Raw genomic sequence first — 13,742 nt, forward strand, 5'->3', positions numbered from 1 at the left:
ATTGAAAATTAAATATATATATTGTATATATGTAAAATAATATTCAAAAAAATATATTTTTCTCCTAATGGGTTACCACCCATCAAACTTGCTATCCTAAGGGATTTATGGCATCACCATATAGGGTATCAGCATTGTATGCGAGTATATGTTTTTCTTTTAAGGAAATAAAAGATTTAAAAAAAAAAATCAGGAAATAGGGATAACTATGGTGTTTCAAATGAATGCCAGACAAATTTTATGTTTACTTGACATAAGTTTGTACCTCAGGTTCTTGTGAGTTTTAACATAGCATCATTGCAGAAATTATGAACATTGCCAAGAGTTTTGTCCAGTGTAGCTACCACTACCTTTTTTATTTGCCTTGTTATGAACTTCATTAAACTCTTTATTTCTGTAAGCAGAATTTGACAGAAGATACAGCTCAAATAAACTGAGCATACACTGCATTAATAACATGTTTTAAAGACAGCTTTATCTGAGGTGCAAAATTACACTGGGATAAACTGTTTTGAGTGTATTATGTGGTGGTTATAGACATAAGCATTTACACAGATCTCTGGCAGAAATCATCTGAATCCCATTTGTTATTTTACTAGATCAAGCATACATATACACCATATATATATATACAAAAGTCTGAAATACCTTTGGCAGATAACAGTAGCGAGACCAGAATGTTGCCATAAGCTATTTCTGGAATTCAGCCTCTGCTTCCCAGGTTTTACATGTTTTTAATATTTGCACTCCTAGTTAACTAGCTGTCCTCTGCACTCTGGGAATTCTCTTGTGCCTTAAAAGAACGTCTTCCTGCCTATGGGAAAATTGTGCAATTACTTATTTCTTTTGCTATAATTTTGCTATTAGGATTTGCTCTGTAAACATATGGCTTAGGGAGATATTTTTAAAAATATACTATAGCTAATGATCTATAAAAGGAATTATTAATAAGGACAAAGAGCCACGCTGCTCTAAACTTCAGTGCACAGCTGCTGCTGACTTCCAGTGGTTACAGTTCATTCCACACAAATTATGGTCAGCGAAAATCTGTAACAGTATAGAAAATTACCAAAATTGTAAAAATAGTACTTTTAAAATTTCTTACCTTTCTGATAAGAACTGCCTGTGGTTAATAACTTCATAGACCAATGTTAAATGTATCTTAGTCTGTCATTTGAAGGTGCTGATGAACTCATCCCACACTAGATACACTGCCAGTGGTAGGAGTGCCAGTCACCAGCAGCAAAATACTAGATGAGAACCAAGGTGCTCTGAAATTACTTTATTTAAAAAAATGCATGCTAACACTACTTCTTTATCGCTAATGATGGGTTTTGCTGTACATGGATAGGCTGATGTAAGTCAGGGTAGCTCTGCTGATGCCAGCAGAGCTGTGCTGACTTTATGCCTGAGGAACATCTGTCCACTTGTGATTTCCTTGCTTCTTTGTCTTACATCTTTATCTTTAGTTATTGGCTGTCCACTTTTTAAGGTAATGTTAATGTCTTCTCCCACCTCTTTTAATGTTTGGTGTTGTGTTTTATTCTTTTTTTTTAAATTATAAAAAAATCCTGTGGTTCAGAAGGACCTAGGATAAATAACAAAAAGCACTCTTTTGAAAATTAATTGGGGGGTGGCACAGAGAAACCGCTGGAAATACGGTTTCTTTCCTCATGAAATACATTAGTGGTACTGTTCTGAAAGAGTAGACCAAATTTGTATGAGCTTTAATTGAATTGGTGTTGGCTATTTCAAGTAGATGGTTGCCAACTTTCCACTCTGTAGTTAAAATAACAACTTACTGAAATCAAAATAATGTTTTCTAGTCTAATTTACCTTAAAATGCTTCCCTTTTTTTTTTTTTTTTTTACATTTCAACAAACATAGATAATTAATTATTTGCCTTTTTTGTCAGTTTTTAAACAAAGCACAAATTTGGAAGAACTTCTACTTGATTGTATCTTAAAAGTTAAGTTTTGAATAAAACCAGCTATTCTGTAAAAAAGTGTAGAAAGATAATTGAGATGCTTAAAAATAATGAACTGTAGAACATTATTTTCATTGTATCTTCTAATCATGTGAATGAAAAGTTTGTATAAAGCATTAAAGTTTACGAATATGAAGTACCAAATAACATTTGTCTAAAACTTACAGATGAAATATTTCAAAATGCATAATTCACTCATTGTTACTGTCTTGAATCACCTTAAAAATTGTGAAGATTTGTTCTCTTCAACTAGGTAATATACAAACTATCTAGTTGTGTCAACATTATCTTAATATCATGTTTTAGATAGATTTTGTACAACAGTGAGTAATAATTTTTTTTTTCAAAATAAAAGGAACTTCTACAAAAACTGTGTGTTCCTTGTACATGAAGCTTTATGAAGGTCAGCATGCCCATTTCTGAATGAAATCAGATTTTTAAATTTTAATTGAAGTGGTTTTGCAATGTTGTAGTGCCGTAACACTGGGAGTACTTGTCCTTGCAGTATGAGTACTGGTGAGTTCTAGTTGAAGTTTTATAGCACAAGCTAGTCAGTTGTCTGTGGGGCTTTCTTAGCACTTCTAAAATGATCACATAACACTTGATAAATTCAAGATCATAAAAGTGCAAAACATTGTCATCTCATTGATAGAATGCAAAAAAACCTACAGTGCCTATTTTGAGAACCTCTTGAAACCAGTGGCAGCAAGGAAAGCCAGGTGGAGCAAATAACTATCATATTTTTGGCAGTCATAAGGCTGTGGGATATTAAGTATCATAGGGTTTGTAATATCCCCATGATACTATGATCAAGGGACCAGTGGAGTATCAGTTTTCCTTACCTAGTTTCAAGGGAAGAGGTAAATTAACAGAATGGATGAGGTTGGACAGTACCTCTGGGAGTCATCTGGTCCAAACTGCCTCCTCAAGCAGGACCACCTGCAGCTGGTTGTCCAGGACCAGATGACTTTTCAGTATCTCCAAGGATGGAGACTCTACAACCTCTCTGGGAAACCTGTTCCAGTGCTCAGTCACCTTTATAGCAATAAATGTGTTTCCTCATCTTCAGATGGTACCTCTCATGTTTCAGTTTGTGCCTGTTGCCTTTTGCGCTATCACTGGGCACCACTGGACAAAGCCTAGCTCTGTCCTATTTGCACCCTCCCTTCATATACATTACATATACCCACCCTTTATATACATTAATAAGATCCCTTCTGAACCTTCCTTCTCTAGACTAGAGTCCCATGTGCCTCAGCTTTTCCTCATAGGAGAGTGGTCCAGCCATTTCATCATTTTTGTGGCCCTTCATGGAACTTTCTCCAGTACGTCCAGGTCTCTCTCATACTGAGCAGCCCAGAACTAGGCACAATACTCCAGGTGTGGCCTCACCAGTGCTGAGGATGGGAAGGGTCACCACCCTCAAACTGCTGGCGACACTCCCAGCGCAATCCAGGATGCCATTAGTCTCCTTTGTGACAAAAGCACACGGCTGGCTCACCAGGCCTCCAGGTGCTTTTCTGCCAAGCTACTTTCCAGCTGGGTGGCCCCCAGCATATGTCAGTTGTTCTTCCCTAGGCGCAGGACTTTGCATTTCCCCATGTTGAACTTCGTGAGGTTCCTGTTGGCCCGTTTCTCCAGCCTGTTGAGGTCCCTCTGAATGGCAGCCCTGTGGCATATGAGCTACTCATGCTGGTTTTGTGTCATCAGCAGACTTGCTGATGGCAGGCTCTGCCCCATCATCCAGATTGCTAACGAAGATGGTAAACAGGACCGGACCCAATATTGACTCCTGAGGTATACCATTAGCTACTGGCCTCCAACAACTTTGTGCTGCTGATCACCAGACTCTGGGCCTGGTCTTTCAGCCAGTTTTCATCCATCTCACTGCTCATCTGGCTTGTACATCAACAGCTTGTCTGTGAGGTCATTATGGGATACAGTGTTAAAGGCCTTACCGAAGACAAGGTCGACAATACTCACTTCTCTCTCCTCACCTGCCAGGCCAGTTAATTCATTGTAGAATTTTACCAAGTTGGTCAAGCATGGCTCCCCCTTGATGAAGCCATGTTTGACTACTCCTGATGATTTTCTGTACCTGAAAAATGTTTTCTGGTATTAGCTGATCCATAACCTTCCCAGAAATTGAGCAGCCTGTATTTCCCTGGGTCCTCCATCTTGCTCTTCTTGACATGAGGAGTGACATTTGCTTTTCTCCAGTCCTTGGGCATTTCTCCGTGTTGCCATGATTGGTCAAAGATTGTCAAGAGTGGCCTTGCAGTGACATCTGCCATCTCCCTCAGCACTTGTGGTGTATCCCATCACGGCCCACAAACTTACACATGCCCATCTTGTTTAAGTATTCACTGTCTGGTCTTGCTAATAAAGACTGAGGCAAACGTGGCATTCAGCAATGTATCCTTTCCACATCCATGTCTCGTTGAGCAATGGTCCACGTTTTCCTTAGTCTTTGTTTTGTCACTGATGTACTTATAGAAACCACTCTTGTCTTTGAGATCCCTGGCCGGAATCAATTCCATTTGGCTCTAGCTTTCCTAATTGTGTCCTGAGTGCTCTGACAGTGTTTCTGTGTCTTCCTACATACCTTGTACTTGCTTCTGTATGCTTTTTGTGTTTGATTTTTTTTCCAGGAGCTCCTTGTTCATCCATGCAGGCCTCCTGGCATTTTTACCTGACTTCATATTCATTGAGATGGAACTTTCTTGAGCTTGGAGGAGGTGATGTTTTCAGCATCCTCATCCTTCGAGGGCCTTATCCCATGGGACTCCACTAAGCAGGTATTTGAAGAGGCCCATGCTCTTCTGAAGTCCAGCATTGTGATCTTGCTTTTTGTCCTGCTCCATACAGTCAGGATCCACTGTTCTGTGGTCATCGCAGCCAAGGCTGCCCTTCACCTTCACATCCATGATAAACCCCTCCTTGTCCACGAGTACGAAGTCCAGCAGAAAACTTCCCTCACTCCTCTATCACTTATGTAAGAATGTGGTCACTGATACTCTTCAAGAATGTCCTGTATTCCTTCTTCCCTTCTCTGTTGCCCTTTCAGCAGATATCAGGATGGTTAAAGTGCTCTGTGAGGACCAGGGCTCATAAACAGCTGTCCATAGAAGGCCTTATCCACTTGTTCTTCCTGGTCAGTGGGCCCATAGCAGACATTCATTACCTTATCACTCATATTGGTCTGATTTTTAATCCATACCTGTAAGCAGCAAACTTCTGGAGACAACAGACTGGGTCGGCAGATGGGTGTGTCCTTTGCAGGAGCAGGGAGTTGCCCACTGCTGTCACTCGCTGCTTCTTTCTGGTGCTTCTGCATGGCTCAGGGTTGGTTGGCTGAGATCCTTCTCTTGCTAGCACATTAATTCCTCCTCAGCTTTGAGGACAGTCAACCTGCCTCAATATTCACCTGCCACCAACATTCAGGCAATTGATATGTTTCAGTATAGCTCACATAAGGGGTGTCACTCCTTCCAGCCCTGCCCTATCTGGTGCTGTGGGGCTTGTAAGGGGCAGAGGCATGTGGGCATGCAGGCAGGGTGTCTGTGTGCCCTGACACTCCATTCTGTCCCATTGAGCAGAAGGTGTCAGAGGGCTGAGATCAGCATTTACATGTTGGTCATAGATAGAGGGTTCCTACATCCAGTGCTGACTGGTGGAGAAACTTAGCTGGGAAGAAACTGGAAGGAGGTGAGAGAAAAAAGGCCTGAAGGGGAGTTGAGTCACCTCAACCTCACACAACCTCAAGTTGAGGCTATACTTTAGCATCACTATGAAAATGAGATTTGAAGTCTCCTATTGATCTTGCTTATTTCCTGGTTTTAGGTATTTCCCAGAGGGAGGGTAAGGGGACAAAGCACTCTTTATTAAGAAAGCTATTACAGAAGTGTCATGGTTTAACCCCAGCTGGTGACTAAGCACCATGCAGCTGCTCACTCCACCAAAAAAAAAAAGCAAAACTCACGTGTTGAGATAAAGACAGTTTAACAGGACAGAAAAGGAAGAAAATAATAATAATGAAAATAATAATTAAAAATTAATTAGGATACACAAGCAATGCACAATGCAGTTACTCACTACTCACTGACCAATGCCCAGTCAATTCCCAAACAGCTTTCCTCCCAATTTACATGCTGGACTTGACATCAAATAGTATGGAATATTCCATTGGCCAGTTCGGGTCCGTTGTTGTGAGTGTGTCCCCTCCCAAATTATTGTGCTCCTCCAGCCTTCTTACTGGCAGGGCATGAGAAGACGAAAAGTCCTTGACTTAGTGTAAACACTACTTAGCTACAACTGAAAACATCAATGTGTTACGAACATGATTCTCACACTAAATCCAAACCACAGCACTGTACCAGCTACTAGGAAGAAAATTAACTCTATCTCAGCTGAAACTAGGGCATCAAGGTACCGCTCTTGCTCTCAGAGCCCACACAGAGCTCCCTGAATGCATTTAAGGCAAGCTTTTTAGATTAAAAGGACTGTGTTATCAGCACAGAAATATACCTCAGATGAGAAGGGCACTGATCATGGTTTTGTTTTGGCCTTATAACATTAGTAGATTTATATTTCTTAGAGGACAGCATGCATTTTTCCCATGAAATATTGCTGATTCCACCCAAATATTCATTGACTATTACCCTCCAGTATATATCCACTTCAGGTGGAACAATATGATTATTCATTCAAACCTCCGTGATATCTTCAGATAAATCTGTGACATTAAAAAAGAGTTATGCGTGCAAATCAGATTTGCTAGAAGTTACCCAGTTAATACTGATGATCAGCAAACCTAAGCAAGGAGATCTACAGAAGTGGTATATTGTTTTCAGAGTTTTCAAACTCTCAAGTCTTGTTCTGGCTGGAGCACATTTAAAACTCTGAATGCAGCATTTTCCATCAGGAAGTACCTTGAAGAAATCTGCAGTCCCAAAGTACTAGTGTCATACGGTTTGGAGAACCAACATTATTTATGTTCAAGCAACTACCAAAGCAATTTGTTCTGTTTTCTGAGCCCAACCTCCTCATAATATTTTAGCACTTGTCCTCTTTAGCTGTAGCCTGCAGATCCTTTTCTTACCTCAGTTCTCGCTTTCCCTTTGCCTTCTTTGTTCTCAGCCCTGGCTCCAGGGCATGTCTCTCTGTAAAAATTGGTATCACCTCTTACCTCCCAAAACATCTATTTGTTTTTCCACATGTTAAGTGTCTTTGTTTCAATTTATCCTCTCTTCTTCCAGTTCAGCTCCTGTGTCATCTGCATCTGCATACCAGGAGAGGCAGTACAAAGTATAAGACGAAAAAGCAGATAACTTGGCATAAGTATATAAAAATATAGAAATCTACAAATGAGGTAATCACCTTGCAATGAATTTATTGCTAGCAGAGATTTAGAGAATGGAATTTTGGATCATGATTCATTTAATCTGAAGATAAAGGTCTCTTTGTGGTCAAATGAATCTCACCTATGTACCTAACTTCAGTTACAACGCCTATGCAACTGGAAGGAAAGCTCACATCAGTCACAGAGATTCTTAGATGAAACATGCTTCAGAACGGCCATTCTTCAGATATGAGACAACAGACACTGAAGTGTTACCGGCAAAGTGCAAATCAGACTCACAATTTGATCAAATGTGACAGGCATGATACCAATATGCATATACCTGATAGCAGAGAAATCCCTGGGAAATAGTCAAGCTTTTACTTAAATAGCTAGGGACAGTGAAAGTTTTGAACAGGTAGGTTGTGTGTGTGCAAGCAGTGGTTTTTATTTTATTGTTTCACTTTCTAAGAAAGCATTTTATATTTGAGCTAAAGGTAAATATGCTGTTGAGAAAAACAAAGCAAAACCAACCAACCAGCCTCCACCTGATCCCAAACAGCTCAGATTTTCAATGCAAAAGATCTTCATCTGTTGAAATCATTATGAGTGACTGAAAGTAGTCTTGGGCAAACAAGGAAGTATTATGCAACTCTTTAAATACAGGCAGCTGGATCAACCTGTAATTAAGCCATTCCATAACTACAACTAAACCACTACAAACTTATCACATAAATGTTTAAACAGATCAAATAGGCCCATAAAGACCCATCTCTTTCCTCCCACTTTAAGAAGGCTATAATTTGACCAGATCAAAGAGTATATGATGAAGTTTTGTGCTCCACCTGTGCTCTAAAACAAAGGCATTTGGCACCTTTTCCTTGCCACCCTAACATGCAAATTTAAGATCACCTTATAACTTGGATTTTGTTTTGTACACAGCTCAAGCAGTCACTACATCAGTAACAAAACTAAAGGAAAAAATTAAACATATAACACTAACATAAAGCAAATACAGGAAGCCTTTAGATAAGAAACAAAGGGTACATGAATTTCTCATGCTACTGCTGAATTCTGCAGTAAGATGAGAAAGCCTTCACTGATGATCAATGGCTGTACACATTACTGAAATTAAAATTCGAGATGTTTCCTTGAAACTTAGTTAACCAGATGATAGCTAGAACTCTGGAGTCACTCCAGAGGGCTTTTAACAGCCAGCAAGCATTTACATAATGTGTAACCCTTTACACTTAAAAATTATGAAGGAAATAACAATATTAAAATGAAAATTCAAATATCATACCATGTGAGGTGGCACTAAAGACCTCTGCAGAGTCAGCGTTATTAGGTTTTAATCTCTCTTACAGAAATTCTAGGGGAGATTTGTTATTTATTTATTAAATGTTAAGCCTAGTTTGCAGTATAGATTCAGAAAAAAAAAATCTCAAACTTTTTCTCTAACTAGTGATGTTTTATATGACATGGTTTATTAGGATAGCTACCCCACTTGTTTGTGTATTGGTGACGGTATAGCATAGACATTGGTCTGTAATGTGATTACCAGGAAAAAAGAAAGCCTGATTCACTCTTATAAGAAAAAAGGTTATAGGAAGATGTTAGAAATAGTCATCTCCTCTTTGTTCACTGTAAGGCTCATTTATCTTTGAATGAAGTCAGATGTAAACACTGATGAAATTATATTGCCCTCACTATTATTATTAAAATTATTTCATTTTGCCAAAGTTTATTCTGATTTCTCTTAGATGTTTGCACTGATACCCTCTTTTGGTACAGCATTTTCATGTATCAGAATAAGGTATAACTCACGATGTGAAAGATCTCTGAATCACTGCTTTTAGAGCAATATGGATTTCTTTCCAAGCACCCCACAGAGCGCTTAAAAAAAAGTGACTTCTGCTCTCAGTACTCCTTTCATAGTGCTCACCCATTCAAATAGGAAGCATGTGAGAGGACAGGCCAACTGAAACTCTTACTCAAGTATGACCTGTCAAAAAATTCTGGCAGCGACATCTGCCTCATTTCTTGCATCCTTCCCTGTAGGAAGGGTGCACGTCTCTACACTGCTCTCAGCTCTGCCCTTGCTGCTGAGCCACGGACAGCCATTGAGGGAGGTGCTAAGCCCAAGAGAACATGCCAGGACTGCTCTGCTCTGTGCTGTGTTTCTGGAAATGGGTTTGGAAAGAAGAGCATAGTACAGCGAGCAAAGCAATGCATGCTTGCCAGAAATGCAGCACTATAAGTTTTGGTGCAGTTACAGAAAAGCTGTAACTCAGTCCTGAGCATCATTTGACCCTAATGTCCCCTGTGATGGTTTCCTGGAGGGAACTCCAGTGCTGCCCTTCTGACAAACACAAATTTTGGAACTAATTTTCTAGACTTTTAAATGCATTCTATCATTTTTTTTTTCTGGAAATATACATGCACACAATTGTATATAGGTAAAAGAAGAGGACAATAGGTAGACAGGATGAGGAAGCTGTTGATGTGATTCTAACAGGGAGGATGAACCTTGCAAGCTGCTGGCCAGTTAAGGCAGTTACTTCTGCTTGAATGATAAGAGAGTTTAATTGGTCAAAGGGGAGTAAGTAGGTGTTGTAATAAAATAAACTGCAGTTTGACTAGTTGTTATTGCAGCTAAAAAGCACAGTTTGATTTAAGCAGGAGATAGCCTGTGTAATCAGCTGATCCTGGAAGCAGAGGTTATGTTTTCGACTGCAGACTTGTAGCAAGGTGTCAGACAGTGACGATGAGTTTCACACACCTTTACGTACACAGAGATCTATGAGTACAGACTGACAGACCTGACTGACAGAATACTCTCTTCCCTGCCATGTGTGCATGAAGCTATTAGTGCTGCGCTGTTAACTGTTAACGAGGAATACAGCTATGACTGAAAGCCGGTTTCATTAATGATAGGAACATGAGTAAGGTAGAAAGAGAAACTGCAAGAGATGGTCAACAAGAACAGAAACAATGTTATTTAGCTATTGGTATAATGATAAAGTAATAATGTACAATGATGCACATAAATTCAGATAAAAAAATAAAAGTATTAACTGACTCTTTGGCATTAGAATGACGATTGATAGTCAGCACATCCATTCCATGTTATACAGAGCATATATTTCTTCTCTGTGGCCTGCACTGTGATTGAGATCACAACAAAAAATAGGCGAATCTTTCAACATTTATGACTTAATAAGCATCTGCATACAATCTATTTTAGATAGTATGAGATAGAGAGGACATGGATCAGTAAGTATCATGAGAACTTTGAAGCCACGGTTTGCTTTTTTACTGTAGGTAAACTGAAACATTTTTGCATAAATAAGATGTGGAATAAGTTAATTACTGCAAGACAAGTCTGAAGTGGAGTAAAAATGAGTTTGGAAACGATTTGTTGTTTGCATAAGTCTGGTTGCAAGGGAGCAATCGCTCCCCTTTTAAATGTAATTAAAAATCTGGCAGCTGGGCCATTGCAAGATAGTGCAATTAGTAGGTTAAAGCAGTGGGTGCCAAGGCCTCTGTTTACACAGTCAAGATGGTTAGGGCAATTTCAGGTGACCTCAGTCAAGATCTAGCCTACTGCCCTGACCCGAATGTCCCCTTCCTGTGATTAGAGGCTATTCAAAGGGCTCTTCACTGGCTGAAGCTTTACATCTTTGTTAGGGGTGACAAATGTTTCATGAACACACAGAGCAGAACTTTTGATCGAGTTTCCTCCTAAACAATTCCAGTTTGCTGGTACCAAAACTGGTCTGAGAACTGCAGTGGTGTGCAGTAAGTAGGGATGACTGGGACATTCGCTTTATAATGCTCTAGAGCAAAATGTCAATGTAGACACGGATCTGATGACTGGACCACTTTTGCCCAGTGCAGGGGTTTTATGACCCAGTGTCTTCTCAGAGGAATGTGAGTTTTGCATTTGCTATAAATCTTCTGTCTGACACAGTAAGAAGCCATCCCTAAATTTATATAGCATGAGATTCTTTATGAACTTGTCAAATTTCACTAAATTTAGAGATACATGGGGATATAATATTTTTCTAGCTGCCTTTAGCAAAAACTACCATATTTATCTGTGGCACTACACATGGAAAGAGAAGTTCATTGCAATAAAAGCAGAAAAGAGACAGCTTTAATATTATAAAAACATCAAGTGACAAATTTTTTGGCATCATTTAAGTCAAGGTCATATGCACCCAAGGCTGTGAAACTCAGATGCACAAGGAAAACAGGATTTGTTTGTCTGGATCAACTATTTAAGTCTGTGCAGGAACTGGTGAACATCTTGCTAGTGAAGCACAGAAAACTTTTGATGACATAGTAGCTGCAGAATCTAGGACACCTGATAGCATCATACAAAGAATGAAGAGAATATTAAAAGTAGTTAAGATCAAGGCAGAAGGCACATATCATAACTAGTTAGCTTAAATACAGATAATAGCTGTGTGAATATGAATTGTTCAAAACAATTTTCAAGCCAAGTTTCAAAAAACCCCCAACCTTGAAGCATTGCCCCAACTATATTCTTCACATTTACAGAGGGAATACCATCTTCATCTTCTGGTGTTCTGGAATGAACATTTTCCATTTCTCAAAATGCTGTTTCTGATTTTTTTGTCTTCAAGATTCACATCAAGTATTCCTTTCCCTTGTAGGAAAACACAGGAAAGAGGAAGGCTATGAGAGGAAATGAGCAGAGACAACATGCCTTCCAGCAACCCCTTCAAAAATGCTAAAATTCCTAGTTGCTCAATGAATAACACTTCTGAACAGAGGAGAGAAGAGAAAGAGGAGAGAAATAAATTTTAAAGTATTGCTTCCACCTGTGCATACATCAGCAAATATACAACTATCCAATTTACATCAACCTAGTTCTTAGTCTCTATTTCGGTCATGCAACCTGCTTTAAAAAGAAAGCTGAAATTTATATATCTGATTGTGAGGTTTGCTCCTTGATTTGATTTGACATTGTTAATCATTATTGTTCTGCTGCTACAAGGCAGTCTTCTCTTACTGTCCAAACATGTCTTACCAACCTGATTTAATTGGCTCTCAACAAAATTACTATGATAATAAAAATTCCCAAAGAACAACGATTGCAAAATTTCCCACAATAGTGACTCAGCCATGGACAAGATCAAACATAAATGCAAGAGAAGAAGAGAGATGTTGAGCAACTGAGCCTGCCTCCTGCACACATGAGACAGTAAAGCTAACTTTGCCAAAAGACTTAAGACTCTTTAAGTTACTGTCCTGGAAAGTAACATTAAAATACAATGCCCTGTGAGGCAACTGAGCCAACACAATCATCAGAAAAATTATATATGAAAGGAAGATTAAACTATAAGGAAGATTAAACTCTTCAAAGAGAATAACCTACTACAGAACCTCAAACTACAAACACGATCAGTGAACGTCTGGAAGCAAAAGTTCAGAAGCTGGGGAGTGGATTTTAGCTTGCTTAGGTACACACCATCAACATAATCTCTATTTCTTGCTTGTGAAAGTTCTTTGCTCTTCCATTGTATTTTCTTTTTCATTGTTTCAGGTTCTCTACCTCCATTGTCACTCCTCAGTGTTCAAATTCTCATTAAGTTCTTAGGGATAAACCAGTAAGTACTTCTGGTTTTGTTTCTGTGGGGTTTTTTTTTTTGCTTGTTTGTTTTGTCCAGAGAACATACATAGAGGGAAAGTTGGGGACTTACAGTGAAGAAACACTGTCATAGTCATCTTAATATAATCAGTCAGTAGTATCTCTGGGCCGATTATTCTCCTTCAATGGTTTGGGATTTTAGAGTCCATTTCTTATTATAATTCAACGGACTCTTACATCCTGCTCCTTGCTTTTAAAATCATTTGCTTAGATGGCAAAAAATATTGCTTTAGTTATATATTCCTTCAGCCACCCATCTTTAGCTAAATAAGTGGCTGATAACACATTGAAGTATCTTAAGACAAACAGGAGATCTTTGTCCATTAATCTAACACAAACAGGAGACCTTTGTCCAATTTATCCAATAACTGGATTTATCGTTATTTTTTCTGGCTGAGGCAACTTCTAAGGTAGACTAAGGTATCAGTCTAAAATATTCCAGTTGCATGAAAAACATCAGGAAATGAATTCATTCTGCAGAAACGAAGGTTGAGAGTAAAAAAAGTATAATGGTGCTATGTGCTGGAGAAACAATGTTTATGCTCCTCAGATTGCAGTAGATACTTCCCTTTACCTCAATCTTTAATTCCTCTGAGAGGGATGGTATCAGCCTTGTTGCTAAAGATTTCAGTGTCATAAGTTACTCCAGTTAACGGTAAGACTTGCAGGTCAGAGGTTTGCTGTGCCTAACCTATAGCAGACAGAGCAAACAAGAAGAGCCTATGATATAGACT

The sequence above is a fragment of the Apaloderma vittatum genome, unplaced genomic scaffold (genome assembly GCF_000703405.1).
Source record: "Apaloderma vittatum isolate BGI_N311 unplaced genomic scaffold, ASM70340v1 scaffold38647, whole genome shotgun sequence".
NCBI classification, from domain to species: Eukaryota; Metazoa; Chordata; class Aves; order Trogoniformes; family Trogonidae; genus Apaloderma; species Apaloderma vittatum.